This window comes from Leopardus geoffroyi, chromosome C1, assembly GCF_018350155.1.
Source record: "Leopardus geoffroyi isolate Oge1 chromosome C1, O.geoffroyi_Oge1_pat1.0, whole genome shotgun sequence".
NCBI classification, from domain to species: Eukaryota; Metazoa; Chordata; class Mammalia; order Carnivora; family Felidae; genus Leopardus; species Leopardus geoffroyi.
The window spans coordinates 103,505,265-103,523,423 of NC_059328.1; the positions used below are offsets into that span (position 1 = coordinate 103,505,265).

Here is an 18,159-nt window from a genome sequence, read left to right on the forward strand (position 1 = left end):
GAATGGGTGAAATAAGTGAAGGGGATTAAGAGTATACATATCCTGATGAGCACTGAGTAATATATGGAACTATATTGTACACCTGAAATGAATATAACACTGTATGCTAACTACACTGGAATTAAAGTAAAATAAAGTAAAATAAAATAGAATACATGCACAGAAAAATGTCCATGGCTTTCAGCTCTACTTAATGGAAGGCATAGGGGAAAATTATTTGTGCTTCATCTTTTGAAGGAAAATCCCTGTATGTTTCATTCTGAAGGAGATATTCTTTCTTATGAATATGGAATTATTCATTAACATTTTTCAGCACCTTGAATATGTTATCCCACTGCCTTTCTGCCTTTATAGTTTCTGGTGAAAAGTCAGCTATTAATCTTACTCACGATCCCTTGTATGTGATACATTATTTTCTTTTGCCACTTTTAAGATTTTCTCTTTGTTGAAGGCATACAGATGGACAAAAGACATATGGAAAGATGCTCAATATCACTAATGCAAATCAAAACCTAAGAGATATCACTTTACACCTGTCAGAATGACTAGTATCAAAAATACAAGAAATAGCAAGTGTTGGCAAGAACGTGGAGGAAAAGGAAATCTTCCACACTGTTGGTGGGAATGTAAATTGGTCCAGCCGTTGTAGAAAACAGTATGGAGTTTCCTCAAAAAATTAAACATAGAAATACCAGATGATTCAATAATTCCACTACTGAATATTTCCCCAAGGAGAACAAAAACACTAATTTGAAAAGATGTATGCACCTCTATGTTTATTGCAGCATTATTTACAATAGCCAAGATATTACTCATTTATAGACAAATGGATAAGGAAGATGTTATATGTGTACACACACACACTCACACACACACACACACACACACACACACACACACACACAGGAATATTATGCTGTCATAAAAAAGGATGGGGTCTTGCCTTTTGCAACAACATGGATGGACCCAGAGGGTATTATACTAAGTGAAATAAGTCAGACTGAGAAAAACAATACCATATGATTTCACTCATATGTGGAATCTAAAAAAAGAAGTGAATAAACAAACAAAAAGTAGAATCAGACCTATAAATACAGAGAACAAACTGATAATTGACAGAGGGGTAGGGGGTGGGGGATGGGCAAAATGAGTGAAGAAGAGTGGGAGATACAGGCTTTCAGTTATGAAATGATTAAGTCATGGGAATAAAAGCAAAACATAAAGAATATAGTCAATAATATTGTAATAATATTGTCTGGTGACAGATTATAGCTATGCTTAATGGTGAGCATTGCATAATGTATAAACTTGTCAAATCACTATGCTGCATACCTGAAACTAAAGTAACATTGTGTGTCAACTATACTCAAAACAATCTAAAGATTTTTCTCTTTGTCTTTGTTTTTCAACAGTTTTACAATGATATATCTAGGTATGAATGTTTTTCAGTTTATTTTCATTAGAGTTTATTGAGCTTCTTATATGTGTATGTATTAGTTTCCCAATGCTGCTGTAGCAAATTACCACAAAGATAGTGGCTTAAAACAACTTTGGAAGTCATGGTCTGAGATGTGTTTCACTGGGCCAGCACCAAAGTGTTAACAGGGCTGCATTTTTCCCTTTCGTTTTCTGGCTTTGAGACTGACTGTATTTCTTGGTACCTTTCGCCATCATTAGAATCAGCAACTGATTCTCACATCTTTGTCACACTGCATCCCTGTGGTCTTTCTACCTCTATCTTATAAGGATCCTTGTGATTACCTTAACTCCACACAGATAATTCAGGATAAGCTTCTCATCTCAAGATCCTTAACTATATCTTCAAAATCCTTTTTTCATGTAAGTTAATCTATTAATAGTTCTCAGTGATTATGGACACATACATCTTTGGAGAGCCATCATTCTGTCTATCAGAGTATAGAATAAAATTGTTTATCAAATTTGGAAAGTTTTAAGAAATTATTTCTTCTTTAAATATTTTTACTTTCTTTTCTATATTCTATCCTTTTGGTAATCTAATTCTGCAAGTATTGGTATTTTTATAATGTTACACAGTTCTCTGAGCTCTGTTCATTTTTCTCTTTCTTGATTCTTATGGTTCCTCAGACTGCATTATCTCTATTGACCTATCTCCAAGTTTTTTCATTCTTTCTTCTCTCTGATTTTTTAATAAATCCTGTGAATTTTCATTTCAGTTATTGTATTTTTCAACTCTATAAATTCTATTTGGTGATTTTTGTAATTTGTGTCTGTTTATTAATATACTCTATTTGGTGAAACATAGTTTTCATACTTTCTTTTAATTATTTAACCATAGTTGCCATTAGTTCTTTGAAACTATTTGTAATAGCCACTTTAAAGTGTCTGTTTATTTAATCTAACATCTGGGACCCCTCAGAGATCTTTTCAGTTGAATGCATTTTTTCAAATGTACGAGCCATACTTTCCTATTTCTTTGAATATCTTGTGTTTTATTGTAGTTATTAAAAACTGGACATTTTAGGGTTGAAGATATTGTAGCAACTTTGGAATCAGATTCTCCATCCATCCCCCAATTTCACTGTATTTCTTTTCTTTTCCTGTTTGCTGTTCCTTGTTTCATGATTTTCCTGGATCAGTTCTGTGTATGTTACATTTCTTGAAGGGCTCAGCTACTGAGTTCTCAGATTCCATTTTAAAAGTTTTGGTTTTTATTTGCAAGCCTACGTTCCTAGGTCAGCTTAGTTTAGTGATCAGCCAATGATTGGTCAGACTGTTTCCTTAAATGGTCCAGGAAGTCTTCTACCTTTTACCAAAAACTTGTGTGTGAAGGCGTATCTTCGAATCTAAGGTCGTTTGCAAGTCAGCTGTAGCTTTCACTTTTTGCTTGCAAAGAGCTACAAGGTCACCCAAATGTAAGTTACTAAGCCCTCTGTGGTTTTTCCTGTACTTGCACATGTCCCTGTACATGCATGTGCAGTCTTCTAGATCCTCAGGAATCTTAGAGCTTTTCAAAGTTCCCTGTGGTCATATAGTTTCTTTTCTCTAAATTTCCCATTTAAACTTTGGGTGAATTTTTTTGTTAAGGGCTGAATTGTGCCCCTTGCCAACCAATCCATTTGTTGACATCTTAACCACTTGAGAGTGTGACTTTATTTGGAGATAGGGTCTGTAAGGATGTAATTCGGTTAAAATCAGAGCATTAGGGTGGGGTCTAACCCAGTATGGATGGTATGCTTATAATAAAAGGATATTGGACACAGAAATGCATGGAAGGAAGACAATGTGAAGACACAGAGAAAAGATGACCATCTCTAAGCCAAGGAGAGAGGTTTCAGATGAAACCAACCCTACCAACACCTTGATTTCAGACTTCTGGCCTCCAGAGTTATGAGTGAATACATTTTTCTTTGTTTAAGCCATCTAGTCTGTGGTACTTTGTTATGGTAGTCAGTCCTAGAAAGCTAATACACTCCTCTTTTCCCCAGCATAATTCATAGCTTCAACTGACTGCAATGTTAACATTTCCAGCTGATGGCTATTGTTTTCCATAACTCCTATAAATAGAACTTTTTCCATGGAGTTGAGCTTCAAGTTAGATTAAATATTGATAATGCCCTATGAATGGGGCTTTTCCAGGGAGCTTCTGAAAATATTGTCAAAATATTGACAGTTCTCAGGTATAGGACATTTCACAAAGCTCCAAATACATTAATTGCCTCCACTCCTCTTGACAGCACCACCCTGGTGTTGGGCAGTGGGTGGGTGGGAATAGTTCCAAGTTAAAATGTCACAGGGGCGCCTGGGTGGCGCAGTCGGTTAAGCGTCCGACTTCAGCCAGGTCACGATCTCGCGGTCCGTGAGTTCGAGCCCTGCGTCGGGCTCTGGGCTGATGGCTCAGAGCCTGGAGCCTGTTTCCGATTCTGTGTCTCCCTCTCTCTCTGCCCCTCCCCCGTTCATGCTCTGTCTCTCTCTGTCCCAAAAATAAATAAACGGAAAAAAAAAATTTAAAATGTCACAGACCCCATTGTCCTTATGAAGTTCAGTAGTTTTCCTTGAATAAATGCTTTTTGGTTTAATTCATGCTTTTGGTTAATTTCCAATGTCCTAACATGGTTGAGTTCTATTGTTTTGTCAGTATTTTTGTTGCTTTTGTAGGAGGAGAGTTCACTGAAGTCCTAATGCTGCCACTCTGAAAGTCTTGCCCTTCACCTTGTTTTTGAAAGGTATTTTTGCTGGATATAGGATTACAGGTTTACAGGTTCTTGTTCTTCTTTCAGAACTTTAAAGACGTTGCTCTATAGTCTGCTGGCTTCCACTGCTCTAATGAAAAGGCTGCTGTGATTTTTGTCCATTTTTCTGCATGCAATGTCTTTTTTTTACTAGTTGCTTTTAAAGTTTTCTCTTTACCACTGGTTTTAAGTAATTTGATTATGACTTTCTTAGTGTGGTTTTCTTTTGGTGCTTTCTGTTTGGGGTTTGTTGAGTTACTTGAATCTTTGTGCTATATATTTTATCAAATTTGGGAAATTTTGGCCAGAATTTTTCTCCATGTTTTTGTCCCCTCCTCCTTCTGGGACTCCAATTACAAACATATTAAATTCTTGGTGTTGACCCAAAGCTCATTGATGTTTTGTTTACTTTTTTCAGTCTTTTTTCTCTCGTTTCATTTTGGATAGTTTCTGTTGCTATGCCTTCAAGTTCAGTGATTTTTTTCTGTGTCTAATCTGCTGTCAATCCCATCCAGTGTTCAATGTTATGTATATATTGGTTTTGGTTGTCAAATGGTCCTTTTTAAAATATTTTCCTTTGTAGTTCTTAACTAGCTGGGCATTTCACCACATCTCTATTCATATCATGAGAGTGGCAGCCATCATCATTGTAGCCCACCTATTGGGCAGTCCCCAGGATCTTTTCAATGGTTCCAGGGTGTTCTCTGGCTAGAGATCAGTGTCACATCTGTTGGGCAATGTTGACAATCCCATCAAAAGTGATATTTCCACTGTGCTTAATGTTTTTCTGCTTTTTTCTGGGTTTTTTTTTTTTTTTTTTTTTTTTTTTTTTTTTGTCTGTTCCTTGAGGGCTTTGACAGGTTGGGAGCAGAAGGTACCACTTCAATCCGGGCTTGTCTATTCTGAATGGGCAGTTTCACTGTAATCCTCAGACTTTTCCAATTACCAGTTGCCTTGGGCAATCTCATCACCAGCCTTTTTTGGAGACAGACAGAGGGAGCCAATTTTTAGAGCCAGGGCAGTGGTGGCACCAACCTCCCATCGGTGCACCTTAGGTAAACGACTTTGAATTCATTTGGGTCGAACTTAGGCAGCATGGAGGAGGCAGCTGGTGTTGGATAAACTTGGATTTTGGGACAACTGAAGGCAAAGTTGCACCATTGCCTGCCCCAGGCGGAAAGTTATAAATTTTAATTTTTTAATTTTATTAAATTTTAATTTTTAAATATATCAAATACATACATTTTTTTCCTTGTCTCTCCTTATCATGTGCATGGTTTCCTCTGCCTTCTTGAAAATAACACTGCTTATAATAGCTGTTTTAATGTCCTTGTCTGATAAGTTTGTCACTGTGTAATTTCTGAGTCTATTTTCAGTTATTGATTTTTTCCTTTAAAAAATTATTTTTATTTGAGAAAGGTGGGGGGGGGGGGAGAGAGAGAGAGAGAGAGAGAGAGAGAGAGAGAGAGAATCCCAAGCAGGTTCCATGCTCAGCATGGAGGCTGATGTGGGGCTTAATCCTACAATCCTGGGATCATGACCTGAGCCAAAACCAAGAGTCCAATACGCAACTGACCGAGACACCCAGGCACCCCTAATTTTTTCTTCTTAATATAAGTTGAGTGTCCTGACCTTGTATGTCTGATACTTTTGATGCCTGATGTTGTAAATTTTACATAGGTGATTGAAGACTTTTTTAGTGCAGTTGACCTTTGAACAACATGGGTTTGACCTGTGCAGGCCCACTTATACACAGATTTTGTTTTGGATACAATACAGTACTGTAAATGTATTTTCTCTTTCTTACGATTTTTAATGTCTTTTTTCTAGTTACTTTATTATGAGAATACAATATATATTATATATCATAAATGTACAATTTATATGTACAATATATAATACATATAACATGCAAAATACATGATGTTATGTTATTATGAAGGCTTCCAGCCAACAGTAGCTAAGTTTTGGGGGAGTCAAATGTTATATGTGGATTTTCAAATATATGGGAGGTTAGCACCCAACCCCCACATTGTTGGAGGGTCAGCTGTATTACGTTAAGTGTTTTTGAAATTTGTGCTTAGACATAGTTGCTTAGAAATAATTTGATCCTTTTAATACTAGCTATTAATTTTTGTAAGCTGGGTTCAGAATACCCTCTTGTCTAGTGCTAGTTTTGTCTCTTTACTAAAGTGGTACCCATCTGATGACTCTGTGTGTGATAAGAGTTATTTATATTTTGAGTGGTGAGAACACAAACCAAAAATCCAAGTTTATCCTAGCCCTCTGTGAGCTCTGGATCTTATTCTACCTGATCGTCTCTAATGATCTTTCCTTTGGCTGTCGTGTGCTAATGAACATTCTGCTAAAGAGTTTAGGGGAATCTTCTGTGGCTCTCTAGATTTCTCTATATGTGTGCATCTCTTTCCTCTTCAAGACTTTGCCACATAAATGCTAGGTACCTTGGTCTCCTTGAACTCTGAATTTTATCTCATTTTTTTTTTTTTTTTTTTTTTTTTTTTAAATTTTTTTTTTTTTTTCAATGTTTATTTATTTTTGGGACAGAGAGAGACAGAGCATGAACGGGGGAGGGGCAGAGAGAGAGGGAGACACAGAATCGGAAACAGGCTCCAGGCTCTGAGCCATCAGCCCAGAGCCCGACGCGGGGCTCGAACTCACGGACCGCGAGATCGTGACCTGGCTGAAGTCGGACGCTTAACCGACTGCGCCACCCAGGCGCCCCGAATTTTATCTCATTAATGCATGGAATCACCGAGCTCTCCTTTTGTGCTCTTTCCTTGTGCTGTGGCGTGGAAACTTTCTGAATGAAGGGAACTAAGGCATTCACAGGGTTTGCCTCATTTGTTTCCCTTCTCTCAGTGTTCTCCATCCCATACTACCTGCTGTTCAATATCTGAAACCTTTTTTTCTTTAATTTTGCCCAGTTGGTAAGACAGAAGGGCAAATCTGGTTATAGTATTGTGTCATGGCTGGAAGCAGAAGTACAAAAATCTGATTCTTAAAATGCACAGTTGACACCTGGGCTGATATTAGGGAGTACAAGAGGGCTAGGAACTTATTTTGTTACTATTTAGATTAAATGAGAATTTAAAGACAAAAGGCACAAAAATAAAAAGGATTATAAGAAACTCCTATGAATAGTTACATGCCAACAAACTGGATAACACAGAAGAAATGTGTAAATTCCTGGGAACATATGATATATGAAGAATAAATCATGAAAAAATAAAAAAATCTGAATAGACCAATTACTAGTAAGAAGATTAAATCACCAATAAAAAACCTCCCGAGAAACAAACGTCTAGGAACAGACAGCTTCACTGGTGAATTCTACCAAACTTTCATAGAATAATTAATACCATCCTTCTTAAACCCTTCCAAAAAATAGAAAAGGGGGGAATAGTTTCACATTCATTTTACAAGGCCAGCATTACCTGATACCAAAACCAGAAAATGACACCTTAAGAAAAGGAAATTATAGGCCAATATCTTTAATGAACATAGATGCAAAAATCTTCAACCAAATATTAGCAAACTGAATTCAACAACACATCAAAAGGATCATATACTGTAATCAAGTGGAATTTATTTCAGGGATGTAAGGATGGTTCAATATCCATAGGTCAATTGATGTGATACAACACATTAACAAAATGAAGAATAAAAATCGTATGATCATCCCAATAGATGCAAAAAAAAACCACTTGACAAAATTCAATATTCATTTATGGTAAAAATTCTCAACAAAGTGGGTATAGAGGGGATGTACCTTAGCATAATAAAGGCCATATATGACAAATTCACAGATAACATCATACTTAATGCTGAAAAGCATCAGGAACAAGACACGAATGCCTACTCCACTCCTATCCATCAAAACTTTGGAAGTCCTAGACAGTAATTAGGCAAAAAAGAGAAATAAAAGCCATCCAGATTGGTAAGGAAGATACAAAGCGGTCACTATTTGCAAATGACATGATATTATGTGTAAGAAACCCTAACAATTCCACCAAAAACCTGTTGGAACTAATAAACAAATTCTCTAAAGTTACAAAATAAAAATCAGTATACAAAAATCTGTTGCATTTCTATACACTATTAATGAACTATCAGAAAGAGAAATTAAAAAAACTATCTTGTTTATAACTGCATCAAAAAGAATGAAAATACTTAGGGATCAATTTAACCAAGAAAGTGAAAAAACTGTACTCTGAAAATTATAAGACATTGATGAAAAAAATTAAAGAAGACACAAGTAAATGGAAAGATATTCCATGCTCATGAACTGGAAGAATGAATAATTTATAATGGCCATACTACCCACATCAATCTATAGATTCAATGCATCCCTATCAAAATTCCAATGGCATTTTCACAGAAATATATATACATGCACACAATGGAGTAATATTCAGACATAAAAAAGAAGGAAATATTGCCATTCGCAACAATGTGAATGGTTTTTGATTCTAAGTGAAGTCAGGCAAAGAAAAACAAGTACTATATGATCTCACTTATATGTGGAATCTAAAATAAGACAAAAACAAAACAATTCAGAAATACAGGGAACAGATTGTTGGTGGCAAGTGGGGTGGGTGGGTGAAATGAGTAAATGGAGTCAAAAGGTACAAACTTTCAATTATAAAATATATAAGTCCTGGGGATAATGTACAGCATGTTGACTATAGTTAATAATGTTGTATTGTATATTTCAAAGTTTCTAACAGCATAGAACTTAAAAGTTCACATCACAAGAAAAAAATTGTTAACTATATACGGTGACAGATGTGAAATAGACTTATTGTGATTATTTTGCAATATATACAAATATCAAGTCATAATGTCATACACCTGAAACTAATATAATGTTATATGTCAATTATATCTCAAAAAATGAGAATTTAAGTATCAACTTTCAATCCAAATACAACATTCAGAAGTTAACACAGTAGGGAGTGTAGTTAAAACTCAAATTTGGGTCTGTGAACATACGTATATGATAAAGAGTAGGTTCTGAGCACTCCAACTGAGAAACCATAACAACTTACCACAAATTTAGCAGCTTAAAACAACACAAATTTATTATCTCACAGTTCTGTAGGTCACAAATCTGGGTACCACATGACTTGGCTGGTTCCTTGACTTAGTGTCTTAAAAGACTGATATCAAGATGTCAGCAGGGCTGTGTTCTTTTCTCAAGATTCTGCAGGAGAATCCCTTTCTAGGCTTATTCTGATCATTGGCAGAATTCAATATGGTTTTAGAATGTAATCCCAGTTTCCTTTCTGGGTGTCCATCCAGAGGTCATTCTCATGCAGGCTGCCTCTACCCCCTAGTTTGTATTCCCTATTTTCATAGGTAGATTGGATCCCTCAAGCTTTGAGTCTCTCTGACTCTCCCCTCTGCCTCCTCTTTCCTGCTACATCTCGTTTCACTCTAGCTGGAGAAATTTGTCTGCTTTTAAGGGCTCAAGTGATTAGATTTGGCTGACCCAGATAATCCAGGATAATCTCCCTATATTATAGCCCATAGTCTTAAATTCATTCGCAAAGTCTATTTGGCCATGTAGCATAACATATTCACAGGATCCAAGAATTAGGTCATAGTCATCTGGGGTGGGGGGACGCATTATTTGGCTTACCATATCAGTGTATTGGCTAAAACCCTCATCCTATCTTTGACCTTTATACTCCAAGAAGACCTTTATACTCCAGAGAAATAAATAATTGTACCCCTGGGAGATCTCTGACATTCTCACCCTTGTTGTTATTCAGTTTCATCTTGGAGAAGACAGAAATAAGCAGATACCAAATATCATCACAAAATCTCAAAGCTGGAATCACTTATTCCAGCCCTCTAATTTTACAGATGAGAAAAATTAATGTTCAGAGACAGGAAGATGCTTTGACTAGTTAGTGGTAGAGCTGAATATTGATTCTGGAGCTACAGATCTTTGCCAATATGTGGTTTCATTAATTATATGACTATGCATTTACCTATCTTTTCTAAGCTTCAGTTTGTTCATCTGAAAAATGGGAATAATAATGATCTTTACTTCTCAAAGATGTTGTAAGAATTAAAGGAGGGGCGCCTGGGTGGCTGAGTTGGTTGAACATCTGACTTCAGCTCAGGTCATGATCTCACATTTTGTGAGTTTGAGCTCCACGTGGGGCTCTGTGCTGACTGACAGCTCAGAGCCTGGAGCCTGCTTCTGATTCTGTGTCTCCCTCTCTCTCTGCCCCTCCCCTGCTTGCACTCTGCCTCTCTGTCTCTCTCTCAAAAGTAAATAAACTTTAAAAAAAAGAATTAAAGGGAATTAGTGTGTGTAAAGTACATAGTACAGTAACTGTACCTAGCACTTAGTAAATGCAAGAAATGTGAGCTATCATTACTGTTGTTGTTGTTAATATTATTATTTTATGAATCAAGGCTGCATCAACATATAGGCACTTTCTCTTGACTGAATTGATTCGATAACTGAGCAATTTAGTTGAAGCAATTGTGAATGTGAGACTTTTATGTTCTATCACTGCTTTTTCAATATGGTTCTTTCTTTCTGCTTGAGTGACTTAAAAATTTAGATAGGTGAGAAAAATCTATACTACCCAAACTGAATCTTTATTTTAAGGTGCTAAAGCAATATGATCACATCCATTCTCTATTTTAGTAAACTTGGTCATGAATGCACTCATAAAGCAAATGCTTTCTGAGTGTCAGTTATAGGCCAGGAGATATTATAAAGGTGAATAAAACAGTCATGATCCTTGTGGTGCCTGGCTTGCTCAGTGGGTAGAGCACAACTCTTGATCTTGGTGTTGTAGGTTCGAGCCACATGCGTATGGAAATTACTTAAAAATAAAATCTCAAAAAAATGTATTTAAAACAGACATGATCCTTGCTTACTCAGGGCTTATTGACTGGGGAGAAACTGACATTCAGTGAGTAAATAAATATGTAAATAAAGGTCACTATAAATTCTTTGAAGGAAAATAATAGGATGATATAAGAGATTTTTAAAAACCTATACTAGATTGGAGGTCAGAAGGATTCTCTGAAGAGTGACATTTTAGCTGAGGCCCAAAGAAAGAGAAGGAATCCGCCATGTAGAGAGTGTTCATGTGGTCGGCCTTGGAGACGGAAATAAATACACAGATTTGGAGGAGAGGAAGAGGGAGAAGGAGAGAAGGAGTGAAGGGGAAAGTTTGGCTGAAAAGTTAGATACAGGCAGGTGATAAGGGAAGGGATGGCCTCAAGATGAATCCCAGGTTTCTGACTGGAAGTTAGGAAATATTGTTAGAAGGAGTTTAGAGGCATTAGGTCTAATTTTATCAACCACTTGTCATGTTGCGTGTAGCTTCACATGATATTTGGCTTTTTAATTTCCAATTTCAGAGGAAATATTGTATAAAAAAGCGTGATAATCAAATCTACCTGCCTCCCTCAAAGGATTCTTGTGAATATCTGTTCAGAAATGTAGTTATAAAAAAAGAAAAAAATGAAAAGAGAAAAGAAAGCAGATACAATCATGAGTATTTGTTTTATGGGAGAGAAATAGGTGAATTTAATTACATATCAGTTGCTTAGAAGTGGAGCTGGTAGAGATGGTGAAATTAAAAGATTAGAGAAGGGAAGTCAATAAATAGAAAACAGCATTTCATTTTTGATGCAAACAGTGTGTCATTTGAGTCAATCTGGAGAAAGATAAGGGGAAATAACATTTTTAAAGGGGAACTTGAAATGGGTGCATTGGCATAACGGAGAGACAGTATGTAGCTAACTGCTCTGTTATTTATTACTTATTTTAATCTCAACCAAAACTCTATAATCCAGACATTATCCCATCTTAAACATGAACAAACTGAGGCTTATAGTAGCTAAGTAAGTTGTTCCAGGTTAACAAGTGACAAAGCTGTGATTTAAACCCACGTCTGTCAAACTCCTAAACCCAACTACTGACACCCGAGGCTGACAAACTTGTTCATAAAGGGCCTGAAACCAGTTTAGGTTTTGTGAGCCATATGGTCTATTTCTCAACTACTCAATTTTGCCATTGTAGCACAAAAGCAGCCATAGATGATACATAAATGAGTGGATGTGGCTGTAAGCCAATAAAATTATACTTATAGAAGTAAGTTGGTGTGCTGGATTTGGCTGCTGACCACCGGCTCACGTTAAGGAAGAGAGATGGCTTAACAGTTTCTGTGGAAAATGGTGATACCAGAGCACACAAAGCCTCATTTAAAGACAATCCACAAAGAAAATTATTTCAGATGCAAATTAATGAACTTCCAAGTTTCTTAGAATTCGCAATGGTTATGTCACAGCCTAGCAAACATTTGTTGTTCATGGTAAAGCAGAATGGGAAGACACTAATTAAAATTTTAAAATCATCCAGAAATATCTTACCCAACAGTTCCAAATTTGTCTTTCTCCCAACCTTTTACTGGAGCTATTTACTGACTAGGAAATTGAACAGTGTACAGTGACTTTTTCCTTTGTGTTCCCTTTATCAATTTTTTGGGGGGGGTGGGAGCAGTAAGAACTAGCCACAGGAAAAAAGGTAAAAAGAGCAGACAGAGGGAGGGTGGTCACAGATTTGAGTATATTGGATTAAATCACTTCTGAGGCTTCTAGATTAGTGGTCTGTCCTAATTAGCCCCCGACAATCCTAAATTTCACACGGGAAGTGAGATGTTCAACGTATGTATTTTCTATTGGCACCGTAAAAAATGACCACAAACTTAGTGGTTTAAATGCTTGCTTATTATCTCACGGTTCTGTGGGTCAGAAGTCCAGGCACAGCATGGCTCCCATGGGTCCTCTGTCTCACAGAAGTCCAGGCAAAGTACAAGGAGGACTCAAGCTGAAATCAAGGTGTCTTTTGGGGAAGATTCCCCTTCCATGTTTATTCAAGTTATTAGCAAAATTTAGTTTCTCGTGATTTGAGGACCAATGTTACCTCTTCCCTTAACAATGTTCCCCACTTCATCTTCAAGCCACTGATGACACCTGGAATCCTATTTGTGATTTGAATTTCTGACTTCATTTTCTGCTCTGCTTTTAAGGGTTTGTGTGGTTAGATTAGGCCCACCTGAAAAATCTCCATATATTAAAGTCATGTGACTAACAACCTTAATCATATCTACAAATCCTTTCTGCCACATAATATAATGTATCCATGTGAGTTACACTGGGAGGCAAAGGTCATGGAGACTATTTCACATGTAGTAAGTTAGAATTTGTTATTGCAGCTACTTTCCAGGAAAGAGGGAGGTTGGGAGGAAAAGTATTTGTGTTCTATTAACTCATCAGCTGTTGTTTTTCGATGTCAGTGCTGAAGACTGAATTTCCTTCCTTCCTTCTTTCCTTCCTCCCTTCCTTCCCTCCTTTCTTCTTTCCTTCCTTCCTCCCTCCCTCCCTCCCTCCCTTTCTTTCTTCCTTCCTTCCTTCCTTTTAACAAAAGTTTTACAGGATACATATAAATTAAAGAGAGAGATAATGGACCTACAGACTGGTAAGGAGCCTAACAGGCTAATAGTTACTAGTGATTAGCCTGACAAGTAAACACAGGGCAAAAGATCACAGCAGAGAGGGGGAATGCAAATATTTCAGTGTCAGAGTATTGAGCTACACTATCTAGAAGAGATGCAATCTCATCCACCAAACAAAGGATGAGTAAAAGTTATTAGCTTTGGGGCACCTGGGTGGCTCAGTCAGTTGAGTGTCCAACTCTTGATTTCAGCTCAGGTCATGATCTCATTGGTCATGGGATTGAGCCCTAAATAGGGCTCCACTGCAGCACAGAGCCTGCCTCTCTCTGCCTCTCACTCTTTCTCTCCCTCAATAAAAAAATAAACACTTTTTTCAAAAGTTAGTTAGCTCTTCCAATGTTTGTCATTGTATTTCATTGTCTTTTTGATTTCTTTCCTAATTGTCATTTCAATTGAGTAAGAACTGAAAGAAATAGAAAATCGAACTGTGGTCACTGTAATTATCATTCCAGGATATCCCAACCATCCTGAATTACAAGGGCTATTTGTCTTGATCTTCTTGATCATTCATTTGATGACTCTTCTGGGAAATGCTTTCACATTCACCGTGATCAAAATCAGTCATTTCCTCCACATTCCACTGTATTCTTAGCAACTTGAGTTTCTTGGACATCTGCTACTTGTCCATCACCATTCTGGTCATGCTAGTGAACTTATTCCAGGAGAAGAAGACCATGTCGTATGAGTGCTGCCTTTCCCAGATGTTCCTGTGACCTGTGCTGGGGAAATCTTGTGGCTGCTATGACTTATGAACACCATGTAGCCATGTGCTACCTTCTGCACTATCTGTTTCTCATGATCTAACAGTCTGTGTGCACTGGTTGACTGGAGCTTGGCTGGGTGGGCTAGAGAATTCTGTGACATACTCAGTGCTGGCAGTCACATTCATTCTGTGTGGGTTCAACCAGATCAGCTGCTTTCTCTGTGATATCCCGCTGCTCCTGGAGCTCTTCTCAGACACTTCTCTCACTGACTTTGTGCTCCATCATGTTGCCAGCACCACCACTGGCTTGAGCCCTTGCCTGTTTACTACAATGTCTTACATACTTATCTCTGCCATCTTTAGGATTCCTTGAGGACAAAAACAAGGCCTTCTCTATCTGTGCATCCCACTTCACTGTGGTGGTAGTCTTCTTTGTGATAGCTGACTTCAACTATGACAGCCCAATGTAGGCTACAGCCCAGATATGTACACCCTGGTCTCTGTGCTTTTCTGTGTTGTAATCCCCCTGTTGAACTCCATCATCTACAGCCTATGAAACAAGGAGGTCAAGGGTGCCCTGAGGAAGCTGGCTGGAGAAGGTAGATTCTGTAGTAATAGTAGTAATATTCTGTAGTAATATCAGATTAACATTTTTCATCTGCAGAGTCCTTATTCTTTCTTTCTTTCTTTCTTTCTTTCTTTCTTTCTTTCTTTCTTTCTCTTTCTTTTTTTCCTGTTGATAACTTTTACTTGTATAACCTTTTAGTTATTTTATTAAAATACCATGTTTATTAATTTTTAAACCATTTAAAAATTATATGTATTTAAGGTGTACAAGATGATAATTTGATAGACATATACATAGTGAAATAGTTACTATAGTCAAGCTAGTTAACACATCTCCACACATAGTTACCCATTTTTATGTGTGTATGATAAGACCACCTGAAATTCACTGTTAGCATATCTCCAGTATTCAATACCCACAATTCCTAACAAAAATCTAGTACTGAAATTCACTTGCACATGTCCCAAAAGAGATAAGAACCAATCTTCTCATTGTATGCTGGGAAAAGATGATTACCATAACTTTAATGAATACATGAGAGAATTAATTGTTTTCATTTCTAACAGTTTCTATTTAAGCTGTTGCCCTTGAATTCTGTTTGTACTCTGAGGTTATTCCCAAATGGTCAGTCCACAAGCATTTATAAATGTCCATTCTAGAAAAATGAATTCATTGAGAGATCTAAGGAAGATTTTTGACTCTCATATTAGGCAATGAGTATACTCAAGGTAGGTCCTGCAATGGCAAGCCTCCATCATGATGGATGGTAATTGATAGCCTGTTTTACCAGAGAATATCCTTTCCAGTCTGGGAGAGAACCAGAGTAGGGAACAGGAAGCCCTGCCACAAAGTCAGAAATCCAAAGCTTTTGGTGAAAGACAGTGGTAAGTAGTTTATTTACTATCACAGTTGAGAAAAACTCTGCCCAGTATCAGGATATACTTACTTCTTAAGAGCATACTATAAAATATTGTACATATTTTCATTACTACTTTTATGACCTTTATGTAATGACATATGTGTAATATTATTTTTACGTTGATTAATGTCTGCAATAGTAATAATGAAACCAGAATTGAAATGACCTGAGAAATTATCAACTTAACAGCCTGAGAAGTGCCTACATTCTTTAAGTAAGGTAATATGAGGGGAATATTTGTTCATGGTAAATAATATATGATGCATAGTATTACTCTTACTCTAATTTTGACAAGCAAGACAGAAAGAAATAATTTTTAGGCAGAAAGCATATTTCCTATGTATCCATTATCATATGATATTAAGGATGCACAAAATATTTATTTAAATAAAATATAATTAAATTTGTATAATTCATATTTGGAAACTTTTTTGTTCACTATGCTAGCAGTTCTCATATTTATATTACAATACAATGTGTGGAGGGTGTCTTGCAAGCAATTTATTAACTATCATAAATCCCTGAAGTTTATGAGTCATAGTGACTGGTCCTGCCCATACTCAAGAAAAGGGGATGATAGTAGACCCATACACCAAGCATTGGGTTTTGGGGGATCATCTTAGAATTCTGCCTACCATAAATGGTGACCATCTTCCATATTTCCTGTTACTTATGCCTTCCTATAAATGAGTAACCTTTTCATTTGTATCCTGTGTATTGTTACTAACAATCATAGGACTTTTGGACAGAGCTGTGCAGATAGAAAGGATGCTGAGATTGTTTGTAAACTGACTTTTTAAAATGGTCAATATTATATGACATAAACAAAAGGCTAGGATACACACCAAACTGTTCACAGTGGTGCCAGGCAGAATGTGGCATGAAGGTGAAGATATTTCACTTTCATTTGACATGCCTTCAATTCCAGTAAAGTTTTTGGTAAGCATATGCTTTTTTTGAAATTTAAAATCCCACAAAATTTTTAATTTTAAAAATATTAGACCTCCTTGTACATTTCTTTGTAACTCCCCATGAATCTATACATATTTCAAAATAAAAAGTCTTTAAAATGTAAAAGGTAAATATTAAATAAAATTTGGACCTACGTATCTATCTATCCATCTATCTATGTATCTATCTCTAACATACAATTAGACCAGGAAGGCTTTCACTCATGTGGAATGTCACCATCCCAGAGTATGTTCATAAATGTTAAATGGGGATTTTCCCAAGGTACGTAAAAACTAAGGCTACGTTGATATATTAAGAGTGATCCAGTCATAGGAATATGAAAATTTCAAGGTCTTAATAATGCCATATTTTCAGGTATGCAACAACATTGGCAGAACTGTGTAATACTGGGTCTGAAAGGAACTGTACAAGCAACTCAAATGATCTTCACTTGAGACTTGAATCAATTCTCTGCAAGAGACGTAGCAATCTAGACTGCTTGAATATCTCCCACGATGAGGTTTCATTATTCCCCATGTGTTATAAAATTCTTGCATATATAGTCTAAATACAGTTACTAAAACAAAAAGTTGCAAGGCTAAATAAAGTAAAGGTAGAATAGATACCAGACCAATTAAGCACAAGGGGTGAGGAGATTTCAATTCAACATAAATTTGACAATTTGGCCAAGTGGATTACCAAGAAATACTTGAAACGAAGCAAGCAGAGAGATTTGTGAGCAAATATCACATCACTCGTATATTAGTAAGGGGGAGTACTGCTCAGTGGTCAAAACAGACTACCAGGATAACCTTTTGATATGGGGGAGTATTGCTCAGTGGTCAAAACAGACTACCAGGATAACCTTTTGAAAGTTTGAGCTTCTGTTTTCTCACTGAGAACAGAGCTAGTAATAGTACTTGCACTTCCAAGTTGTTTTGAGAATTCTCGGGGCAATCATGAAGAGTGCCTGGTTCATAGGACATGTTCAACTAGCACGTTGAACACAGTGGGAGGCATAGCGATGATATTAACAATATGTACAAGGGGATAATTTTCTTATCACAGTGCCCTACTTTGAGGTGGTCTTGATTAGGATGATCTCAAATTTGGTAGGAAAGTTTCCAAAGCTGAACAGATGAGAATAGGGCCATCTTTTCATTATCACCATAGTTTGAGATGAAAGGGGTTTCCATCCAACTCACCTGATGTAAATACACATAACTGGCATACAC

The 18,159-nt window shown here is 36.7% G+C and overlaps 1 pseudogene; it reads left to right on the plus strand.

Moving 5' to 3' along the window:
* Window positions 1-13,730: 13,730 nt before the first annotated feature.
* LOC123596848 lies at window positions 13,731-15,120 on the plus strand (annotated as a pseudogene).
* The last annotated feature ends 3,039 nt before the right edge of the window (window positions 15,121-18,159 follow it).